This window comes from Panthera leo, chromosome C2, assembly GCF_018350215.1.
Source record: "Panthera leo isolate Ple1 chromosome C2, P.leo_Ple1_pat1.1, whole genome shotgun sequence".
Taxonomy (NCBI): domain Eukaryota; kingdom Metazoa; phylum Chordata; class Mammalia; order Carnivora; family Felidae; genus Panthera; species Panthera leo.
In genome coordinates this window covers 124,126,437-124,148,985 of record NC_056687.1, presented here as the reverse complement: position 1 = coordinate 124,148,985, position 22,549 = coordinate 124,126,437, and the positions used below count along the sequence as shown (strand labels likewise).

At 38.9% G+C, this 22,549-nt stretch overlaps 1 protein-coding gene and 1 pseudogene across 6 annotated transcripts in view; both read right to left on the bottom strand.

The window, feature by feature from the left end:
- PIK3CB (phosphatidylinositol-4,5-bisphosphate 3-kinase catalytic subunit beta) overlaps positions 1-22,549 on the bottom strand; it is a 175,603-nt gene that overhangs the window by 137,394 nt on the left and 15,660 nt on the right. For 2 of the 6 annotated variants that reach the window (XM_042954654.1, XM_042954652.1), the window contains exon 1: positions 399-936. The exons of 3 other annotated variants lie outside the window; for them this stretch is intronic. The gene's annotated coding sequence lies outside the window, so the exon portion shown is untranslated. Of the gene's footprint in view, positions 1-398; positions 937-11,542; positions 11,564-22,549 lie in introns of those variants that run through there. One more of the 6 variants, XM_042954658.1, reaches the window with a different exon arrangement.
- Positions 7,177-7,263, bottom strand: LOC122199006 (annotated as a pseudogene).

Here is a 22,549-nt window from a genome sequence, read left to right as displayed (position 1 = left end):
TATCACATACCATAAAAATAAATAATTCAGAAAAAAGATTCAAATACCAGACCTACATATATTTTTTAATTAATTTAGATGTGAATATCTGATTTACAAAAAGATATTTCAGCAACAAATATAATTTGCAAATCCCTCAATAAAAAACAGAAGTGTGCCTCTAACACACACAAATAATAGGAACCACTGTTTTACACATACTAAGAATGAGACTATATATAGCTTTGTCCATCTTATTATTAAGCTACACTTAGCTACAGATAACATGGATAAATGTAATAAGCGTATTGCTGAAAAGAAGACCAGACACAAAGGCACTCCACTGCATGATTCCAGGTATACAACATTCAAAAACAAGCAGAACTAATCTATGTGTTAGCTGTCAGAACAGCAATTACCTCTGGGAAAGAAGTAAGCACTAGTTATGGTTGGTGGGGGATGGTGACAGGATCGGTGTGCATAAGGAGAGTTTCTGGATTGCTGGCAATGCTATACTTCTTGGTGATGGTCACAAGGATCTTTTTTTACTTTGTGATAAGTCATAATGATTTTTTTGCCTTTTATGTGTTATACGCCACTGGAAAAAGTTAAAAGGAGAAAAAAGCACAGTGTACCACTATTTCACATGTGCCAGACTGACAAAAAGGTCTGACAGTATCAACTGCTTATGAAAATACAGAACAGCCAAAATATTTTACTTTCCTAGTGACAGTATAAATTAATATAACCTCTTAGGAAAACAATCTGCCACCATCTAACACATTTCATCATTTTCAGATGAAGTAAAGTTTTTTTTCACTTTGTAACTCCTCTGATATCAAAATACACATTACAGGCACTATCAGGCAGCAGGTTTCATCTATAGGTCATTGTTAGTTCATGTGAACTTGAGTCTTTTTCCTGACAGCCTAATGAGACAATTACAACTTTAATATATTAGTATACAAACCATGTAAGGACCATCTGAAGAAAAATAAATATCCTGGCTGTGGTCTGAAATCTCTGTTGATACCTTCTGGTAAAAGATCACCAAAACCAGGGTGCCTTGCTGCCTCAGTCGAAAAAGCATGCCACTCTTAAGCTCGGGGTCATGAGTTCAAGCCCCACGGTAGATGCAGAGATTACTTAAATAAAGAAAACTTAAAAAAAATAATAATAATAACCAAAACCCTCAGAATGAGTGTCAGAAGCTTATAAAAATCTGTCTCACTATACCCTTAGGATTGTTGTACATGTTATACTCGAACTAGGAAAGAAAAAAAAAGTATAAATGAAGATAATATCATTTCTGCTTCAAAACTCCATGAAAGGGGTGCCTAAGTGGCTCAGGCAGTTAACATCTGACTCTTGATCTCAGCTCCCGTCTTGATTTCAAGGGTCATGAGTTCAAACGCTGCCTTGGACTCCATGCTGGCTGTGAAGCCTACTTTAAAAAAAAAAAAAAAAAAAAAAATTCATGAGGGGCACCTGGGTGGCTCAGGTCATGATCTCATGGTTGATGGGTTCAAGCCCCGCTTCAGGCTCTGTGCTGACAGCTTGCTCAGAGCCTGGAACCTGCTTCAGATTTTGGGTTTCCTTTTCTCTGCCCACACACACTGTGGGCACACACACACTGTCCCACACACACATTCTCTCTCTGTCTCTCAAAACTAAATAAATGTTTTTTAAAAAAATACAAACATACTTAAACATCATAAAAGCCATTTATGAAAAGCCCACAGCTAACGTCATCCTCAATGGGGAAAAACTGAGAGCTTTTTCCCTGAGATCAGGAACACGACAGGGATGTCCACTCTCACCGCTGTTGTTTAACATAGTGTTGGAAGTTCTAGCATCAGCAATCACACAACAAAAGGAAATCAAAGGCATCAAAATTGGCAAAGATGAAGCTTTCACTTTTTGCAGATGACATGATATTATACACGGAAAATCGGATAGACTCCACCAGAAGTCTGCTAGAACTGATACATGAATTCAGCAAAGTTGCAGGATACAAAATCAATGTACAGAAATCAGCTGCATTCTTATACACTAATAATGAAGCAACAGAAAGACAAATAAAGAAACTGATCCCAGGGGCGCCTGGGTGGCTCAGTCGGTTGAGCGTCCAACTTCAGCTCAGGTCACGATCTCTTGGTCAGTGAGTTCGAGCCCCACGTCGGGCTCTGGGCTGATGGCTCAGAGCCTGGAGCCTGCTTCCGATTCTGTGTCTCCCTCTCTCTCTGCCCCTCCCCCGTTCATGCTCTGTCTCTCTCTGTCTCCAAAATAAATAAACGTTAAAAAAAAAAAAATTAAAAAAAAAAAAAAAGAAGAAACTGATCCCATTCACAATTGCACCAAGAAGCATGAAATACCTAGGAATAAATCTAACCAAAGATGTAAAAGATCTGTATGCTGAAAACTATAGAAAGCTTATGAAGGAAACTGAAGAAGATATAAAGAAATGGAAAAACATTCCGTGCTCATGGGTTGGAAGAATAAATATTGTTAAAATGTCAGCACTACCCAAAGCTATCTACACATTCAATGCAATCCCAATCAAAATTGCACCAGCATTCTTCTCAAAGCTAGAGCAAGCAATCCTAAAATTTGTATGGAACCACAAAAAGCCCTGAACAGCCAAAGTAATTTTGAAGAAAAAGACCAAAGCAGGAGGCATCACAATCCCAGACTTTAGCCTCTACTACAAAGCTGTAATCATCAAGACAGCATGGTATTGGCACAAAAACAGACACAAAGACCAATGGAATAGAACAGAAACCCCAGAACTAGACCCACAAAAGTATGGCCAACTCATCTTTGACAAAGCAAAAAAGAATATCCAATGGAAAAAAGACAGTCTCTTTAATAAATGGTGCTGGGAGAACTGGACAGCAACATGCAGAACATTGAAACTACACCACTTTTTCACACCATTCACAAAAATAAACTCAAAATGGATAAAGGACCTGAATGTGAGACAGGAAACCATCAAAACCCTAGAGGAGAAAGCAGGAAAAGACCTCTCTGACCTCAGCCACAGCAATTTCTTACTTGACACATCCCAAAGGCAAGGGAAGTAAAAGCAAAAATGAATTATTGGGACCTCATGAAGATAAAGCTTCTGCACAGCAAAGGAAACAATCAACAAAACTAAAAGGCAACCAACGGAATGGGAAAAAATATTTGCAAATGACATATCAGACAAGGGCTAGTATCCAAAATCTATAAAGAGCTCACCAAACTCCACACCCGAAAAACAAATAATGCAGTGAAGAAATGGGCAGAAAACACGAATAGACACTTCTCTAAAGAAGACATCCGGATGGCCAACAGGCACATGAAAAGATGCCCAACGTCGCTCCTCATCAGGGAAATACAAATCAAAACCACACTCAGATATCACCTCACGCCAGTCAGAGTGGCCAAAATGAACAAATCAGGAGACTATAGATGCTGGAGAGGATGTGGAGAAACGGGAACCCTCTTGCACTGTTGGTGGGAATGCAAACTGGTGTGGCCACTCTGGGAAAGTGTAGAGGTTCCTCAAAAAATTAAAAATAGACCTACCCTGTGACCCAGCAGTAGCACTGCTAGGAATTTACCCAAGAGATTCAGGAGTACTGATGCATAGGGGCACTTGTACCCCAATGTTTATAGTAGCACTCTCAACAATAGCCAAATTATGGAAACAGCCTAAATGTCCATCAACTGATGAATGGATAAAGAAATTGTGGTTTATATACACAATGGAGTAGTACATGGCAATGAGAAAGAATGAAATATGGCCCTTTGTAGCAACATGAATGGAACTGGAGAGTGTTATGCTAAGTGAAATAAGCCATACAGAGAAAGACAGATACCATATGTTTTCACTCTTATGTGGATCCTGAGAAACTTAACAGAAACCCATGGGGGAGGGGAAGGGAAAAAAAAAAAGAGGTTAGAGTGGGAGAGAGCCAAAGCATAAGAGACTCTTAAAAACTGAGAACAAACTGAGGGCTGATGGGGGGTGGGACGGATGGGAGGGTGGGTAATGGGTATTGAGGAGGGCACCTGTTGGGATGAGCACTGGGTGTTGTATGGAAACCAATTTGACAATAAATTTCATATATTAAAATAAATAAATAAGTAATAAAAACTGAAAAAAATAAATACAAAAAAATAAAATAAAAATCATAAAATAGTTAAGGAAAGCTCACAGAAAAAAAATTTTTTTTTAAGTCTTAATAGCAGGGGCGCCTGACTGGGTCAGTTGGTTAAGTGTCTGACTCTTGGTTTTGGCTCAAGTCATGATCTCACGGGTTCATGAGTTCGAGCCCCACATCCGGCTCTGCGCTGAGCATGGAACCTGCTTGGGTCTCTCTCTCTCTCTCTCTCTCTCTCTCTCTCTCTCTCTCACTCTCTCTCTGCCCCTCTACCCCATGTGCATACATGAACATTCTCTCTCTCAAAATAAATAAACTTAAAAAAGAAGCCTTAATATGAACAGACTCTTAATCTCATTCATTATAAAAATGCAAATCAGGGGCACCTGGGTGGCTCAGTCTGTTACATGTCGGACTTTGGCTCAGATCATGACGTCACTGTTCATGAGTTCAAGACCCACATCAGGCTTCTCTGCAGTCAGCAAGCAGCCTGCTTTGGATTCCCTGCCCCCCTCTCTCTCTGCCCCTCTCCTGCTTGTGCTTGATAGCTCACTTACTCTCTCTCTCTCTCTCTCTCTCTCTCTCTCTCTCACACACACACACACACACACACACACACACACACACACACAAATAAACATTTTAAAAATGCAAATTAAAACTACACTGAAGGGCATCTGGCTGGCTAAGTCCGTAGAGCCCATGACTCTTGATCTCAGGATCCTAACTTTGGGTCCCACGTTGGGCACAAAGCTTACTTACGAATAAGTAGAGAAAGAGAGAAATAAAACAAAACTACCCTGAGACACCATTTTCCATCTATCAGTTTAGCAAAACTCCCTGTTTTACAAGGTACTTTCCCGGCAAGGCTGTGAAGAAATGTACATTATCCACCATAACAACAACCAAATGGTAATTATGTGAATTATGTGAAAGGTGTATAACTAGCATTATAGTGGTGAATATTCTGCAATATATACACATGTCAAATCATCACACTGTACACCTTAAACTTATATAAAGTTATATGTCAAACAAATGTCAATAAAGCTTGGTGGAGAGAAATACACATTTCTCATAATCCCTTATAATCAGTGGGAGAGTCTGGGTCCAAACATAAGGGCATTTTGGCAATATCTATCAAAATTACAAAGATATACGGCCCTTGATTAGTAATATCACATCTGAATTTTTATTCCATAATTATATACTTGCTCATGGGCAAAATGACATGTACAAGGTAATTCACTGCAACACTGTTACAATAATAAAAAACTAGAACTAAAATGTCTACCAAGAGAGAACTGGCTAAATAAATGATCCAAAAGGAAACCATACAAAGTAAACAAAACAAAACTGTACATACTCTTTGGAAAGATCTTCTATGAAGATTTCCATTGTTTAGTAATAAACACAATGTGTAAAGGGAAGGGTGGGAAGACCAATTTGTAAAACAATAAGTATAATATGCTGGCTTTGGAATTGGTGGGTTTTGGAGGGGAAAGAAATAAGGGTTTTGGAGGGGAAAGAAATAAGAATCTGTGTTTTTATTAATATAAAGAAACTCTAGAAGGATACGTAAACTAATAAATAGTTTCCTGGGTGGGATAAGCACGCTGGAGGAATGGGGTGAACAGGAACAGGGTGGCTGAGGGCTAGGGGTAGGAAGGTTTACATTGTTTAACTTTTTTATGTTTAAAAAGTTTTCAATCCCATGGGAATCCATTACTACTAAATAGATCAGTAAATTAATAAGCCAAAAACGGTCCAAATACTATCAATATACACACATGGTGACAGGAACTATCTTGGTTGTTTGTTTGTTTTTTTACCGTCTCTATAACCAAGATCCCAGCAATGCCCATCTATCTCACTGAAGTCTGTAGTGTGACCACGTCCATTTGGCTTAAGCCATCAGCCCAAGATCTCTAACACTAGTCTTCTAGAGAAAAGATATTTTCTCTGTAATTCTGTTTTCCTTCTCTCAGGTTCAGGGTCAACCTCTTCTCCCTTAGTAGTTTTGGTGTGTGTGTGTGTGTGTGTGTGTGTGTGTGTATTATTTCTCCAGTCACTTCAGAACAAAAGCCTCACCTAAGGATTCTCCTTCTTGTCTATGAGTCCACAGGTTAGACTTTTCTATTCACCAGCAATTCACCCTAACAACCAAGTCATGGTCTAATAAATAAGGGAAACTGCAAAATGAAGGCATCCAGAGTTTGCCAACCAATAATATCTCCTCCTCAAACTAAAACAATGAGATAACCCATATCCTGGATTATCCTCCCTAATGGGTTTATCATCCACCTCTCATTTACCTAAAATGCAAAATAGTATGGTATCTATGCAAATGCTGCTCATTCCAGCACCCTGTCCATTAGGCCAACTCCTATGTACCTACGTCAGTTGAGGTGACTTCTTCTCTAGAGCCTTTCCTAATCCCCCAAGACTCACTCCCATCCATGGGATCCTGCTGTGACCTGTGTGTATCTCATTTATCACAGTGCATTGCAAATATGAGTTTGCTTATCTTCCCTTCTGGACTATGGATCCCTCAGGAAAAGGAGACAGTCATACTCATATTATAACCCAAGTACTCAGCAAAGTGCCTTTACAAACGGCAGGTAATCAAAAATGTTCAGTGACTGAATTAAAGAAACTACACATGTAGACAAATTGTGAGCATGGAGGAAATTCCACTTAATGTTCTCTTAGCCCCAAAGGCATTTTACTTCATTCAGTCCCTGCTATGAAAGAAACAGCAACTCCAATAACACTTTCCCTTACTGATATCTATTAATATTCTAGGTTAATATAAAACAACTGAAAATATTATCTCAATCACTTCAAGAATGTTGCATAAAACTATGTTAAAAATGTGTCTATTAAAGGATAATAAATAGTTCATGAAGTGCTAAATTTTTATGACCTTTTGTTCATGTTTTGTTTTTAAGAAATGATATAATGACAAAAAACAAGGATATATAGTATCTTCTAAGAAGGTAGATAGGATTATAGGGATCAAGTATTCCTCCACATTGTCTTTTTTGTTTTTAATATGGAACCCTTCACGAATTTGCGTGTCATCCTTGTGCAGGGGCCATGCTAATCTTGGTATATGTGCTGCTGAAGCAAGCACCACATTGTGTCTTAAACACTGACTTGTATGAGCTTTCCCACACGGGCTGTCCCAAGTGGCCTGATGAAAAGAAAGCAGAGAACAAAATAATCAACTATTCATATATAACCAAGAACTGTATGGCAGGTGCCTATAACCCAGAATGGGTTTCCAAATTTTATCAAATAATGGTAAAAACTAGGAACCAGAGAGAAAAACAAATTTTAAGGATGCCTGTTAAAAACTTCCTAGTTAACCATGAAACTGTCTTCAAATCCAGGAATTCAATAAAGCTTTCTGTTTTCTGTCAGAGAATGTTAAGGAACAGTAAACATAACTAGGAAATACTGGATGTATACTGAACCATGGATACACACATTTCTATTTATCTCTGTGTCAATCTAAAAAGACTAGTAATTTTATACTGATATCTCAAATTCCAATCTAACACATCGTTCAATCCATATTTACAATTCCCTTTTTAATTTTTTTATTTTTTTAATGTTTGTTCATTTTTTTGAGAGAGCGTGAATGGGGGAAGGGCAGAGAGGAAAACACAGAATCCAAACCAACCTCCAGGCTCTGAACTGACAGCCCAGAGCCTGATGCGGGGCTCGAACCCACAAACCATGAGATCGTGACCTAAGCCGTTGGATGCTTAACCAGCTGAGCCATCCAGGCACCCCTTTAATTTTTTTTTAATATTTATTTATTCTTGAGACAGAGAGACAGAGCACGAGCACGGGAGGGGCAGAGAGAAAGACACAGAATCAGATGCAGGGTCTAGGCTCTAAATTCTCAATACAGAGCCTGATGAGGGTCTTGAACCCACAAAATGTGAGATCATGACCTGGGCCAAAGTCAGGCACTTAACCGACTGAGCCATCCAGGTGCCCCTACAATTCCCTTTACCACAGTGATAAATCTCTTTATCTTCAACATATTGGTAAACACATTCAATCCTAAAATATGTAAAGTAGTTACAGAATTCTTAATTCAAACCACTGTGAAAAACAATTCTACTGACAACAGTTCAGTATTTGTTTAGAGATTTTTTTCTTTTGAGCTTGTGGTGTATAGTCAAAATTCTGTGTAGTTAACTGGTTTAGTTTTTATTCTTTTTCCTTTTCAATGTGGTTGTTATTTACTAGAAATCCAGTTAGGTTCATTTGTTTGTGTCTTTATTTCACTTGGGCTGTTTTCTTTCCACCCAGATAGATTTTATGTATTTGTTTTTCATTATGTTAAACATTCATATAGTTCTAAAACTCAGACTTAACACAAAAAGATACTCTCACAAAAGCATCCCTCTCTCTATCCCTACTACTTCCATTCTCTTCCCCTTCATCCCTTCTACACCGTTTCCACCCAAATCCTGTAAGAAACCAATCTCAGTAGTTTCTGGCTTATCCTTCTTGTATTTATTTTGGCACCTATGTGCAAATACATATTTATATTCCTGTTTCCTTCTTTTCTTACATAAAAGGCTAACACATTATAGTTATGCTTTTGCACTTTTTTCCATTAACAGTAGGCCCTGGAAATAACTTTGTATCAGTTCACAGGGCTCTTCCTCACTCTCTTCTTACAAGTGCACTGCACTCCACTGTGTGGATGTACCACTGTTTATGGGTATTTATTGTTTTCAATATTTTCACAATGCAAAAATGTAAACTAATGACATCCTCCTGTTCTGCATCCACCATCTCAGACACAAACAGAAACAATCAAAAAAACTGGCTCTACCTCTAAAACACACCAAATTCAACACTTCCATTGTTCCCGACACAGTCCCTGTCTAAGTCCTCATCAATACTTCTTGGCTGTTTTGCTCCAACACCCTCCTAATCAGTCTCTCTGCCTCTACTCTAGCCTCTCTACAGTTCATCTGTGCCAAAGCAACCCAAAATGTACTTCATAGACCATGAATCAGGTAACTCCAATTCCTTGTTTAAAACCTTTCAAAAACATCCCATTGTAACCCTACCTGAGTTGCACCTATAACCTGCAGAGACCCTATATGATCTGATATCTGTCAACCTCTGACCTCAGCTTCCACTCTCTTCCTCATTCACTACTCTTTAATCACACTGGTTTGCTTTCTGTTCCTCCCATAATTTGTTCCTTACTTTGTGCTTTTATACTTGCTGTGCTTTCAGCTTCAAATGTTCTGCCCCTGGTTATCTGCGACCTTCTAACATTCATGTCTCAACCAAAAGTTACGTCTTCTAAGAGGCTTTCTGTGTACTGCCACAGTTAAGCTATAACCTGGGTCATTTTATACCACTTTATTACCTTCATAATTCTTGTTAGTGCTTATAATTCTCATTTATTATTTACATGTTTGTTTCTTCCACTGGAAAAGGAGGAAAGATAGATTTTCTTTAAGATTTTTTTTAAGGTTTATTTGTTTATTTTGAGAGAGACAGAGAGAAATGACAGGGAGGGGGGTCGGAGGGGAGTCCCAAGCAGGCTCCACAGGGTCAGTGAAGAGGCCAACATGAGGCCCAAACTCACAAAACCCTGAGATCATGACCTGAGCCAAAATCAACAGTCATACACTTAACCCAGTGAGCCACCCAGGCACCCCTAAGATTTTATTTTTAAGTAATCTCCACACCCAAGGTGGGGCTCAAACTCACGACCCAGAGATCAAGAGTTGCACGCTCTACCGACTGAGCCAGGCAGACACCCAGGAAAGACAACTTTTAATCCATACAACTTTAACTTTGTTATTTTTTAAACTTTCTCTAAGTCTGAAATTATTTCAAATAATTCTCCATGGAATTGCCTATTCTGGACATTTTATATAAATGGAATCATTAAATACTTTTGTGAATGGTCTCTTTCGCTTAGCATTGTTTTCAAGGTTCATCCATGTTGGAGCATGTATAAACATAACTGCACTCCTCTTTAAGGCTGAATACTACTCCACTGTATGGATGAACTACGTGTCATTACACATTCATCAGCTGAAGGACATCTGGGTTGTTTCTACTTTTTGGCTATCGTGAATAATGCTGTTTTGAACATTCATGTACAAGTTTTTGTACGGGCATGTGTTTCAATTCTTTTGAGTATATACCCACAAGTAGAATTGCTGGGTCACACGGTAATTCTATATTTAACTTTTTGAGGAATTGACAACTATTTTTCCAAAGTGGCTGCACTGTTTCACAATCCAACCAGCAACGTATGAGGGTTCCAACTCTACATGTAATACTTGTTATTGTCCGTGTTTTCATTATAGCCACCCTAGTGGTGTAAAAAGTGGTATCTCTTATGTTTTGATTTGCATTTCCTTAATGACTAATGACATTGAGCAATTGCTCATGTGCTTATTAGCCATTTGTATAACCTCCTTGGAAAAATGTTTACTCAAACTTTTTGCCAACTTTTAAATTAGATTATTTAAGTTTGTATTACTGAATTGTAAAAGTGTTCTTTATATATATTCCTTATATATCTGAGATATATCCTTTGCTACTATTTTCTCACTGGCCATCTATTTGAATGAGGATCTGAGTTTTCCTATCAACTTAACCACCTGGTTCAGAAGATCTCTATCACTATTAGCTAATAACCATAACTAGCATATTAAAAACAATTTATAAAAATGTTGTATCACTGACAATAGTCACTTGAAACCTACATTTTATAGGAAATATAAAACTGCATTCAGGTAGTACTAGGACTCAGAAGACGCAAATTACTAATATGTTGTCAATGCTAAGTGGTAGTGTCCAGAATACTTTTTCACTTTAACAATTCACACAAAATCAAAAACACAATCTTCTAAACTCCTTATATTTAAAAATACACATAGTAAAACAGCTTTTTAGAGTACTTCACATGTAAGGATAGAAATGAGCACATTTTGGAAACTTCCTATTTAGGACTACAGGAGCAGGAAAAAACTTCTCAACCTGACAAACAAGACATTGAGTGATCCACCTCTTTCTACCTATCTTCTGCAACTCCCTCCCACTTTACATCCCAGCTGGAAATTATTTAAATACTTGTGACTGAGCCCTAGTATCACCTACTAGGGAAAATCCTTCCTTGACCACCTTGCTCCTAAGAACTAGTTTAAAATTTTCTATTCCAGTGGTTCTCAAACTTTTTGGTTGCAGGTCCCCTTCACACTCTTAAAAATTATCAAGAACTCAGGGGCACCAGGCCGGCTCAGTAGGAGGAGCATGTGACTCTTGATCTCAGGGTTGTAAGTTCAAGCCCCTCACTGGGTGTAGAGGTTAGTTAAAAAAAATAAAATCTTAAAAATAATATTATTGAGGGGCACCTGGGTGGCTCAGTGGGTTGAGTATTTGATCTCGGCTCAGGTCATGATCCAACAGTTCATGAGTTCGAGCCCACATCGGGCTCTGTGCTGACAGCTCAGACCTTGGAACCTGCTTGGGATTCTATGTCTCCCTCTCTCTCTGCTCTCCTCTATTCACGTTCTGTCAAAAATAAATAAATATTTAAAAAAATTTTTTTTAATTATCAAGGACTCAAAAGCTCTTATTTAAGTTATATCAATATTTGCTGAATATGAAGTTAAAAACAAGGATTTTAAAATATTTACCATGTAAAAATTAATAGATCTATTAAATGTTTATTTAAAACATTTTAAACATATTTTAACTTTAAAAACCATAATTTTCAAAACAAAACTTTTAGTGAAAAGAGTAATACTGCTTTATATTTCTGCAAATCTACTTAAATGCCTGGCTTAACAGAAGACAGCTAGATTCTCTTCTCTGCTTCTGTATCCAATGTACTGGCATATCACAAATTATATTGCCTCTGGAAAACTCCATCATATATTTGTAAGCAAATGACATCAAAAAAGCAAATAATGTCTTAAGTTATGAAAACAGATTTGACCTCACAGATCCTTATGAGCTCAGGGATCACTAGGGCCCCCATATTGTGAGAACCACTGCTCCATTCTGGGCTCCCACAATACTCTGGATTGGCTCTATCACTTGCACTCACCACACAACATCAGAATTATCTGTTCATTTGTCTTTCTTAAAGTTCCTTAAAGCCATGAATGTCAAAGCCTTCAACTTTGCATCCCCAAGTGCCTCATACAGCATATACCATATATCCTCTCAATAAACACTCCACAAATAAGTATTACTATATAGGAAATATATAGTAAACAAGAAAACAGTCATACACCTTAATATCAAAAGGTATATGTGAATAAAGCAGATTTTTCCATGGCCAGTTCTTTAAGCTAACAGAAATGCACAAAAGAAAATCTTGCATTTATAACAATTGCAGAAGTTAGAATAAAGGATACCATTCAGACTTGGTCTGACCACACTAGATTAGACCTTTTCAAAGTTCAGCCCTGAGGGAACAAGGAAAGCAGATCCTAAAAAGTATCTTAGACTGTAAACAAACACCCACTGCTCCAGTCTTCTGACTAAATAAAAGTATCCACCTCTGTAACAAGACAATTTACCCACTGTTTAAAAAAAAATGGGTGGGGAGGAGTGTTGGTGTTAAGGTAGGGAGAGTGCCAGTGACTGATGACTAAGACTCAAACAGGTATTCCCAGCTCATGAATTTCCTGAAATTTTGTCAATCAAATTAGAATGTGAAAAAATGTATTTTCCTGTCTTTATTTGCATTGATTTTCAAATCAATGCCACCTTGCATTTTTATAAATGAACATCATCCTCCCAGAGCGACTGGGTGGCTCAGTCAGTTGATCGGCCAAGTGACTCTTGATTTCGGCTCAGGTCATGATCCCAGGGTCATTGGATCAAGCCCTGTGTTGAGCTCCATGCTGAACGTGGAGTCTGCTTAAGGTTCTCTCTCTCTGTCTGTCTCTCTCTCTCTCCCTCTCCCTCTCCCACTCTCCTTCTGCCCCTCTCCCTGGCTCGAACTCTCTCTCACTCTCTAAAATAATAAATAATAATAAATATCATCCTCCCAATCAAATTAAATACCAACATCATAACATTATTGAAGATAGGACACATATGTGCATCTCTCACTTACACCTAGCCCAGTACCTTGATGCTCAACCATATGTTTAGGTTTGTCCATTAATTGGATATATGAAGAAGTACTTGCACCAAGGAAAAAGAGATCCCTTTCCAGTAAGACTTAGGATGGGTTGGGATGGGATGTCACACTAACCAAGATGAAGAGAAAAGCTCTTTGAACAATTCTCAGGAGTGATGGGGAAATTCAATGCAGAGCTAAAAGAGCCTGGGGCTCTAGGGGAGCAGCCTGCACACCCTAGAGAAATGGCCTCCTTCCCTAGGTCTGTACTTTAAACTGTAAAATGAAGTTCTAAAATGCAGCTGGCCTCCTTCCCTAGGTCTGTACTCTACACTGTAAAATAAGCTCTAAAATGCAGAGGCTCTTGGCCACCCTTTTCAGGAAGTCTTGGTAGCTTGCATGCCCAAGAAAGCCCCAACCCTTAGCAGAACAAATCTGACATTCCAAAGGTCTGAATTTTGACTGGAGTCAGCTCACTAGTATTCCATATATTGGCAAAGCACTCATTTACTGTTAAATCACTTACAACAAACAGATTAGAAATGTTACTACTTTTTCTAGATAAGGAAATAGGAACACAAGTAACCTGACAAATTATTTGACCTCTTCTGGAGAAAAAGCCATGTGAGTATTTTAGAAAATAACAGTCATCAAAATAATTTCCTAGCTCCTATTATAAAATTTAATGAAAGCAGAACTCTTATTAAACTTTTAGTAGTTAAAATCACAGAATATTTTTGCATTAGCAACACACCGTAAATACAGAACCAGTACAAAGACATTCACTTTGGCATAACCTTAGAACACTGTTTATAGAACCGTAATATCATGGTTTAGAAAATAAGTGTTTCTTCCAGTTTTCTTGTCACAGGAAACTAATATCCATTATGTTCACTAAAATTTCACTATATTCTAAATTTTATTTATTTTTATATTACCTAATCAAAAAGCCTTCTATGGCCTTTAAGTGGATATAACATTATTCTCATTTGATAATCTCATCAACTATTTTTTTTTTTAATTTTTTTAACGTTTATTTATTTTTGAGACAGAGAGAGACAGAGCATGAATGGGGGAAGGTCAGAGAGAGGGAGACACAGAATCCGAAGCAGGCTCCAGGCTCTGAGCTGTCAGCCCAGAGCCTGACGTGGGGCTCGACCTCACGGACCGCGAGATCATGACCTGAGCCGAAGTCGGACGCTTAACCGACTGAGCCACCCAGGCGCCCCTCTCATCAGCTATTAAGAATAGCTCTACAATGGGGCGCCTGGGTGGCTCAGTCGGTTAAGCGTCCGACTTCGGCTCAGGTCATGATCTCGCGGTCCGTGAGGTCGAGCCCCACGTCAGGCTCTGGGCTGACAGCTCAGAGCCTGGAGCCTGCTTCACATTCTGTTGTCAAGCTCGCTCGCGCTCTCTCTCTCTCTCTCTGTCTCTCTCTCTCTCTGAAAAATAAACGTTAAAAAAAAAAATTTAAAAAAAAAAAAAAAAAAAAAAGAATAGCTCTACAAGAAGTGCCCGGGTGGCTCAGTTAAGCATCTGACTCTTGATATTAGTTCAGGTCATGCCGTCACGGTCATGAGACCAAGCCCCTCGTCTGGCTTGGCACTGAGCATGAAACCTGTTTGGGATTCTCTCTCCCTCTCTATCTGCCTCTCCGCCACTTGTGCATGTGTGCACCAGCTCTCTGTCTCTCAAAATAAATAAACATTAAAAAAAAAAAAAACCCCAGCTCTACAAAATAAGCTGTAATCTGGTCATTAAATGCAAGATACACAATTCCTTAGGAATTCTTTTTCTTTCCTAGGTATACTGAGAGTAGCCTTTAACAAACTCATTAAGAATAAAAAATCAGGGGCGCCTGGGTGTCTCAGTTGGTTAAGCATCCAACTCTTGGTTTCAGCTCAGGTCATGATCCCACAGTTTGTGAGTTTGTGACCTGTGTCAGACTCTGCTCTGACAGTACAGAGCCTGCTTGGGACTTTCTCTTCCTCACCCCCCTCTCTGCTCCTCCCCTGCTCCTGCTGCTCACTCTAAATAAATAAATAAATAAATAAATAAATAAATAAATAAACAAACTTTAAAAAAAAAAGGAATAGGGGCGCCTGGGTGGCGCAGTCGGTTAAGCGTCCGACTTCAGCCAGGTCACGATCTCGCGGTCCGTGAGTTCGAGCCCCGCGTCAGGCTCTGGGCTGATGGCTGGGAGCCTGGAGCCTGTTTCCGATTCTGTGTCTCCCTCTCTCTCTGCCCCTCCCCCGTTCATGCTCTGTCTCTCTCTGTCCCAAAAATAAATAAAAAACGTTGAAAAAAAAATTAAAAAAAAAAAAGGAATAAAAAAGTCAGCATTAGAAAATCCACTTCCCATTTTAAAAGGATTTGTCCTTCCCCTTATGAAAAGTATCAGAATTTCCTTAATTATATCAGCAGAGCAACAGGTTTTATATAGACTAAGAGAAAGATGGGTTAACATACTATCATAAACACATCAGTGCTTTGTTTATAAAATCTTAAGTGGTTTTTCAGACTTGAAAAGAAACATTACGGAGGACCACCAGTATATTCATCCAGCCACATGATAACTAAACATGCTCAGCAGACAGAGGAACCCCAGGAATGACTACATTGGCATCATCCTATTTGGTCAAGGCTGGGACTGAAGACAGAAGGCTCTGAATCTCAGGGTATCTGGCACCTATTTATTCAAAATTATTCTGGAGTAAGTTAGACTTGAAAAGAGACCAATAGGAGATAAAGAGCTAGAAAGACCAACAGAAAAATAAGCTAACATTTACGTAGTGAGAGGATGGGCAATTTCTGGAGTTACACAGGAAAACAAGTAGACTGGCCAGTGGTGATGCTGCCCATGGCTGGATGTTGAAAAACACGATCATCAAAATACAAGAAACTGGGACATTACAGGGATCCCTATGCAGGGGAAAAGAGGCTTACTTTTTACAATAAATTTTTGTACTTTTAAGCTTTATACTATATGCAATCATTCCATGGCTCCTATAGCTCTTTGTGGAAGTGCCCACAAACACATAAATTATATCCATACACATAGATTTGTTAATCACTACTCTGAATTTGAGCCATTTATTACAGTATGTCAATTTGCCTTGTTTATTTCAATGGTCATAATCCAGATCTTAGATCATATAGAATCTGAACGAAATGTTTCAGAATAAAATCTAAATGTTATTTATTCATTACAGGATTGCTTGTAATGTCTAAAAACTGTAAACCTAAAAGTCTACCAATAGGGAGCTGGTTAGGTACATAATGGTATATCCACGTAAGAGAATGCTACGCATGCAACTATTAAAAAAACAAAGTCTCTAAATGGGGGAAAAAAACAGCAACACTCAGAACAATGTTTGGAGTACACTATCATTTTTATTTTTTAAAAAAGTTAGGATATATATAAAAACATATGTATTTGCTTATATAAGCACTCAGGAAAAATGCATTTGTAACCACTGGCTGCCTCAAGTAATGAAAATTGGGTGGCTGGACAACAGATAGAAGGGAGACTTTTCAGGGTGGCTCAGTCGGTTGAGCTTCTGACTCTTACTTCCAGCTGGGTCATGACCTCATGGTTCATGGGTTTGACCCCACATCCAGCTCTGCGCTGACAGCATGGAAGCCTCCTTGACACTTCTCCCTCTCTCTCTGTCCGTCCCTCACACATGCATGTGCCTTCTAGCTCTCTCTCTCACTTTCTCTCAAAATTAATAAACTTAAAAAAAAAGACTTTTCACTGTATGCTTTGTTTCCTTTTGAATTTTGAATCATAGAAGTGTATTACCTATTCAATAATCAATAATTAAAAAATTAAAACTAAACCCAGCATCTTGAGGCATCTAATTCCTGTACTTACCTCACTTGCTAGCATTTTCAATCCCCTCCTACCAACCAGATCTTTCCCTCTGACTCCAGAAACATACATACCTCACTTGTCCCTCTTTCCCTTCTTCCCATCCTTTTCCTTTTCCTTCCTTAACAGCCAACATCATTTCCATTAGTCTCTCCCTACTAGCTCCCTTAATGCCTGTAGTCTAGATTTTGTCCCATCCCTCCACTGAGAAAGTTTCACCATCAAGTCCTTCAAGACCAAATTCAAGTCTGGTTTCCAGGATGTCTTCTTTTACCAGTCCAGCTCACATTGACCTTGGTCTCCTCAGAATCTTAAGGATTTTTAAAACACAATTTAGCATTATACTGTAGGTTGTCTTACAGTGCTGGTTATTTTATTATGTCTTGTACCCTAAATCAAATTAAGGGCTGGGAAAAAATGGATTTATAAATACCATGACATGGTATTTCAATTGACTTTATTAGAACTCTTTATTCATCCTCTTCGTGGGGTGACTACAATGTACAGAACAATGTACAATATTTAGAGTACACACTTTTAAAAAAAAATTTTTTTTTTTGAAAGAGAGGGAGAGCATGAATGGGGGAAAGACAAGAGAGACAGGGAAACAAAGAATCCCAATCAGGCTCCATGCTGTCAGTGCAGAGCCCAATAGGGCTCGATCTCACAAAATGTGAGATCATGACCTGAGTTAAAATCAAGAGTCAAGACACTTAACCGACTGAGCTACCCAGGCAGCCCTAGGATATGAATTTTTAGCCATTGCTTGCCTCAGGGAATGAAAGTGGATGGCTGGGGAATGGGTGGAAAGGTAAGTATTTCTCTAGGTTCAATGTTCCTAAGGCCTAAGGCTTTCTTCAGTTTAATTCAAACATTATCAAGTGCCTACTGTATGCCAGGCACTGTGCTAAGTATTTTAGTGGTGGATGCAGGGTGAAACTAAATTGTAAAAGACATTACAAGAGATGGTTCTCCACCCTAAGGGGTAAATAATTAGCTATGGGAATTTCAAAAGAATGGGGTGAAAGCTAAGACAAAGGTATAGGATATAAAAGTGGGGCTCTTAGTGCAACCTGGAGGGTTTTGGGGGAAAAGTACACCTGAGATGAAAATGAATAAGAGCAAAGTTTGGAGGTAAAAGGGAGCAGAAAGCTTTCTCAATGTGGATGGATGCTACACTAACAGCTCTGTATGAATTAACACATGATGAGGTATTATCCCATTTATCCCATTTTACAGATGAGGAAACGGAGGCATACAGAGGACAGATAACTTGCCCAAGATAACATGCTAATAAAGATGATTTCAGGGGGCACCTAGGTGGCTCAGTTAGTGGAATGTCCAACTCTTGATGTGGCTCAGGTCATGATCCCAAGGGCGTGGGACTGAGCCCCACATCAGGCTCCAGGTTGAGCATGGAGCCTCCTTGAGATTCTTTCTTCCACCGCCCCTTCTGCTCCTCTCCCCAACTTGTGCTCTCAAAAAAAAAAAAAGTCAAGCTTTCTTTAAAAAACAAAAACAAAAACAAAAACGGGGCGCCTGGGTGGCTCAGTCAGTTGAGCCTCTGACTTGGGCTCAGGTCACAATCTCACCGTTGTGGGGTTCAAGCCCCGCGTCAGGCTCTGTGCTGACAGCTCAGAGCCTGAAGCCTGCTTTGGATTCTGTCTCTCTCTCTCTCTGCCCCTCCCCTGCTGGTGCTCTGTCTCTCTCTCTTTCAAAAATAAATAAACATTAAAAATTTTTAAAAAACAAAAAAACAAAAAAACCAACTATGAACTCAGTCTGGTCCCAAGACAGTAACAGAAAGGTTGAGTCTTGGGTTTCAGTACTGCCTTGGGAAGACCAGGGCTATTTCACTCCTATCCTTATTCTTCTCTCCCTTTTTTTCCTCCAATCATTCTTCTAGCTTTTCCCAGATTTTCTCCTGTTCATCTTCCTTCCCTGACTCTATCAGCATCATAGCCTTTCTCTTTCTCTGTCTCCACACATATCCTGCACAAACTGTATCATACCTGGCCACTATAAAACTAGACAAAACTGTAGCAGAAAGATTATAGATAAAATTTAAATGTCCATTCATACACAAATAGAGAAAAATATTGACAACAAAATAATTAGAAGCCATGGAAAGGAATAAAACAGTTCAATACCTAAAAACTATCAAATATATTGGTAACTGACAAACAAAAGACACAAAGAACAATGAGTATGCTATACTACTTTTTGTGAGGGTGGACGGTTTGGGGGTATATATATATTAATAAATGTAATAGATTCTAGTAAGCTGGCGGCTTAATTCAAATCTCATGCTGGGGCAACTTACAAGTACAACTCATAACTTACAAAGTATTTGAGCCAAAATATATAGGAAGTAAAAAGTCACGGGCATACTTACTAGAAGACAAACCAAGCACACTAACACAAAAAACTATTAAATAACATCATAAGTCAAGATCAGAACTCATATTTAGTGATTCACTTTGATCAGAGGGTAAAATCTTAAGGGCCCTGACTTTGTGGCTTCCTATTACCCATTGCCTCCAGCCTGCACACAGCCATCCAGCCATGTCTATCCTGAAATTCTCTTGGTGAAATCTGAAATGCTCCCAACGGTCTAAAATGTAATCCCTACGGGAGCACCTGGCTGATCAGTCAGGGGAACATGCGACTCGTAATCTTGCGGTTATGAGTTCAAGTCCCAAACTGGGTGCAGAGATTACTTAAAAATAAAATTTTAAATTAATTAAAAAAAAAAAAAAGCAATCCCTCTGCCTGGCAGTCAAGTGTAAACAATGAATTACCAAGGTCAAGTTCTAGCTCCAGCTCATTCATGATTTGTCTCACCTTGGGAAAATTCCCTCAATTTCCATTTTCTTATTTGTAAAGCAGGATGATTAAGCTATATGATCTTTAAGTCCATTTCAGCTATAAATTGCACTTGACTGAGTCACTCATACCTCGAAACTCCTCAGCTTTTGCTCTAATCAAACAACTCTCCAAGCTTCCTCCTACAAGGTCCCACATGGCCCTTGCCTCCCTGTTGGACTCATCCTACACATCTGTCCCCCTCACTCTCTCTTCTAAAGTTATATACAGTCTTCTTTCAATTACTCCAAGATGCCAGCCTCCCTCCCACTGGAGTCTTCCCATGCACTGCACCACCATATCCCATCTATTCTAGGGGTGCTCAGTCATGTCAGACCCAATGCTCCCTTTTGTAAAATAACAAATATTTCATAACATCCTCTTACCACACTGCAATAAAATTTATAGATAATACAAAGGAAACATAATTTTAAGTAATTACATATATATCTTTTAACATAGCATACTGCCTTATAAAGGAGAAATAGGGGCGCCTGGGTGGCTCAGTCGGTTAAGCGACCGACTTCAGCTCAGGTCATGATCTCGCGGTCCTTGAGTTCGAGCCCCGCATCGGGCTCTGTGCTGACAGCTCAGAGCCTGGAGCCTGTTTCAGATTCTGTGTCTCTCTCTCTCTGACCCTCCCATGTTCATGCTCTGTCTCTCCGTGTCTCAAAAATAAATAAAACGTTAAAAAAAAATTTTTAAATAAAAAAATAAAGGAGAAATAAAAAGAATATAATTTAGTACAAAACAATACATATGCTAGGGGCACCTGAATGGCTCAGTTCGTTAAGCATCGGGCTCTTGATTTTGGCTCAGGTCTTGAGCTCATAGTTCTTGTGAGTTCGAGCCCGGCAATGGGATCCACACAGTCAGCATGTGGAGCCTACTTGGTATTCTCCTTCTCCCTCTCTCTCTGCCCCTCCCCTGCTCGCTCACATGCCCTCATGCGCAAAAGTAAATAAACTTTAAAAAATACATTTACATATATGTGGACACACACAAATACCAAATACCCTGGTATAATTATATTAGAAGAGAACGGAGCAGCATAATACTATGTTTTTCATCACAAACTTTGTGGGGACTATTTGACCATTCAAATAGTTGTGACTATTTGACCATTCAAAATGTACATATGAAACTATAATCCTGATTTATAAAAACAACAAAAAACTCAGAATCAAGAAACCTGAGTGCCAATAACAGCTCTGCCAGTAATAAGCCTAAAATCACTCCTAAGTCTTTCCCCACCCCCCAAATTTTTATTTAAGTGATCTCTATACCCAGTGTGGGGCTGGAACTCAGGACCTCGAGATCAAGAGTCACGTGTTCTTCTGACTGATCCGGCCAGGCACTCCCCACCCCCCACCTTTTTTTTTTTTAATTTTTTAATGTCACTTCAACTATACAGCCTTGGATAAAGTTCCAGGCTGGAAGAAGAGTGCACACACGGCTGGCACAGTCACTGGGTGGTGATCAAGCAGGTGTAACTCCAAGCTTACTTCAACCAGAACAGCAGCTCAGCTAGGATTTGTTTATATACTGCAACTAGCATCTGTTTATATAAGGATTCTGTGTTACTCCTCATATGATAAAAGGGACTATGGCAGTTTCTTATAAAACTAAACATGTAATTACCCGACAACTCAGTAATTGCACTCTTTGGCATTTATCACAGAAAAGGGAAATATTTTGTTCACACAAAAAAATAAATGTTCATACTTGCTTTATTTATAACAGCCCAAAACTGAAAACAATCCAAATCCAATCTAAACAATCCAAAAAAAGAAGCCAATTGGAGACAAAAAACAAAACACTTCAGGAACGAACCTCTTTCTAAAAGACAACACATGAGAGTTAAATGTCTGTTTAAGCCTCATAGGTTAACTAAGAAACCATTCTTCAAAATACACACATGGCAAAATACCTGAGATTACAGTAAAGCAACTCAAGGTGTTCTGTGAAACTCTGTGGGAAACTAGTCTGGACTGGGTTTCAGGATAGAAGTGCTCTGAATATGACACTATCTCTTCTCCAACACTCCAATTCTACAGCTAATTACCTTTGTCCTTAATTTAGGTTCAAGTGTAGATAGTATACACAGTATTAGCTCAAAGGAATATAAGACACAATAGGGGACTGAGAAAAAACATGAAAAGTAAAATCTAGGTGTAATTTCCAAATTTTGCTTCATTTATCCCATAGTTTCAAGCCCCTTTTAAAATTCTTGCCAAGGACATTAATAGGTAACTTTTTTTTTTTTTTAATGTATGTTTGTTTGTTTATTTATTTTGAGAGAGAGAGAGAAAGAGCACATGCACGTACGCACATGTCAGTGAGGGAGGGGCAAAGAGAGAGAGGGAGAGAGAATCCCAAGCAGGCGCCACACTGTCAGAGCAGAGTCTGACACAGAACTCTGTCTCACAAACTGTGAGATCATGACCTGAGCCAAAATCAAGAGTCGGACATTTAACTAACTGAGCCACCCAGGTACCACTAAACTCACTTTAAAATTTACATCATTTCCCTCTCTCTAACAAT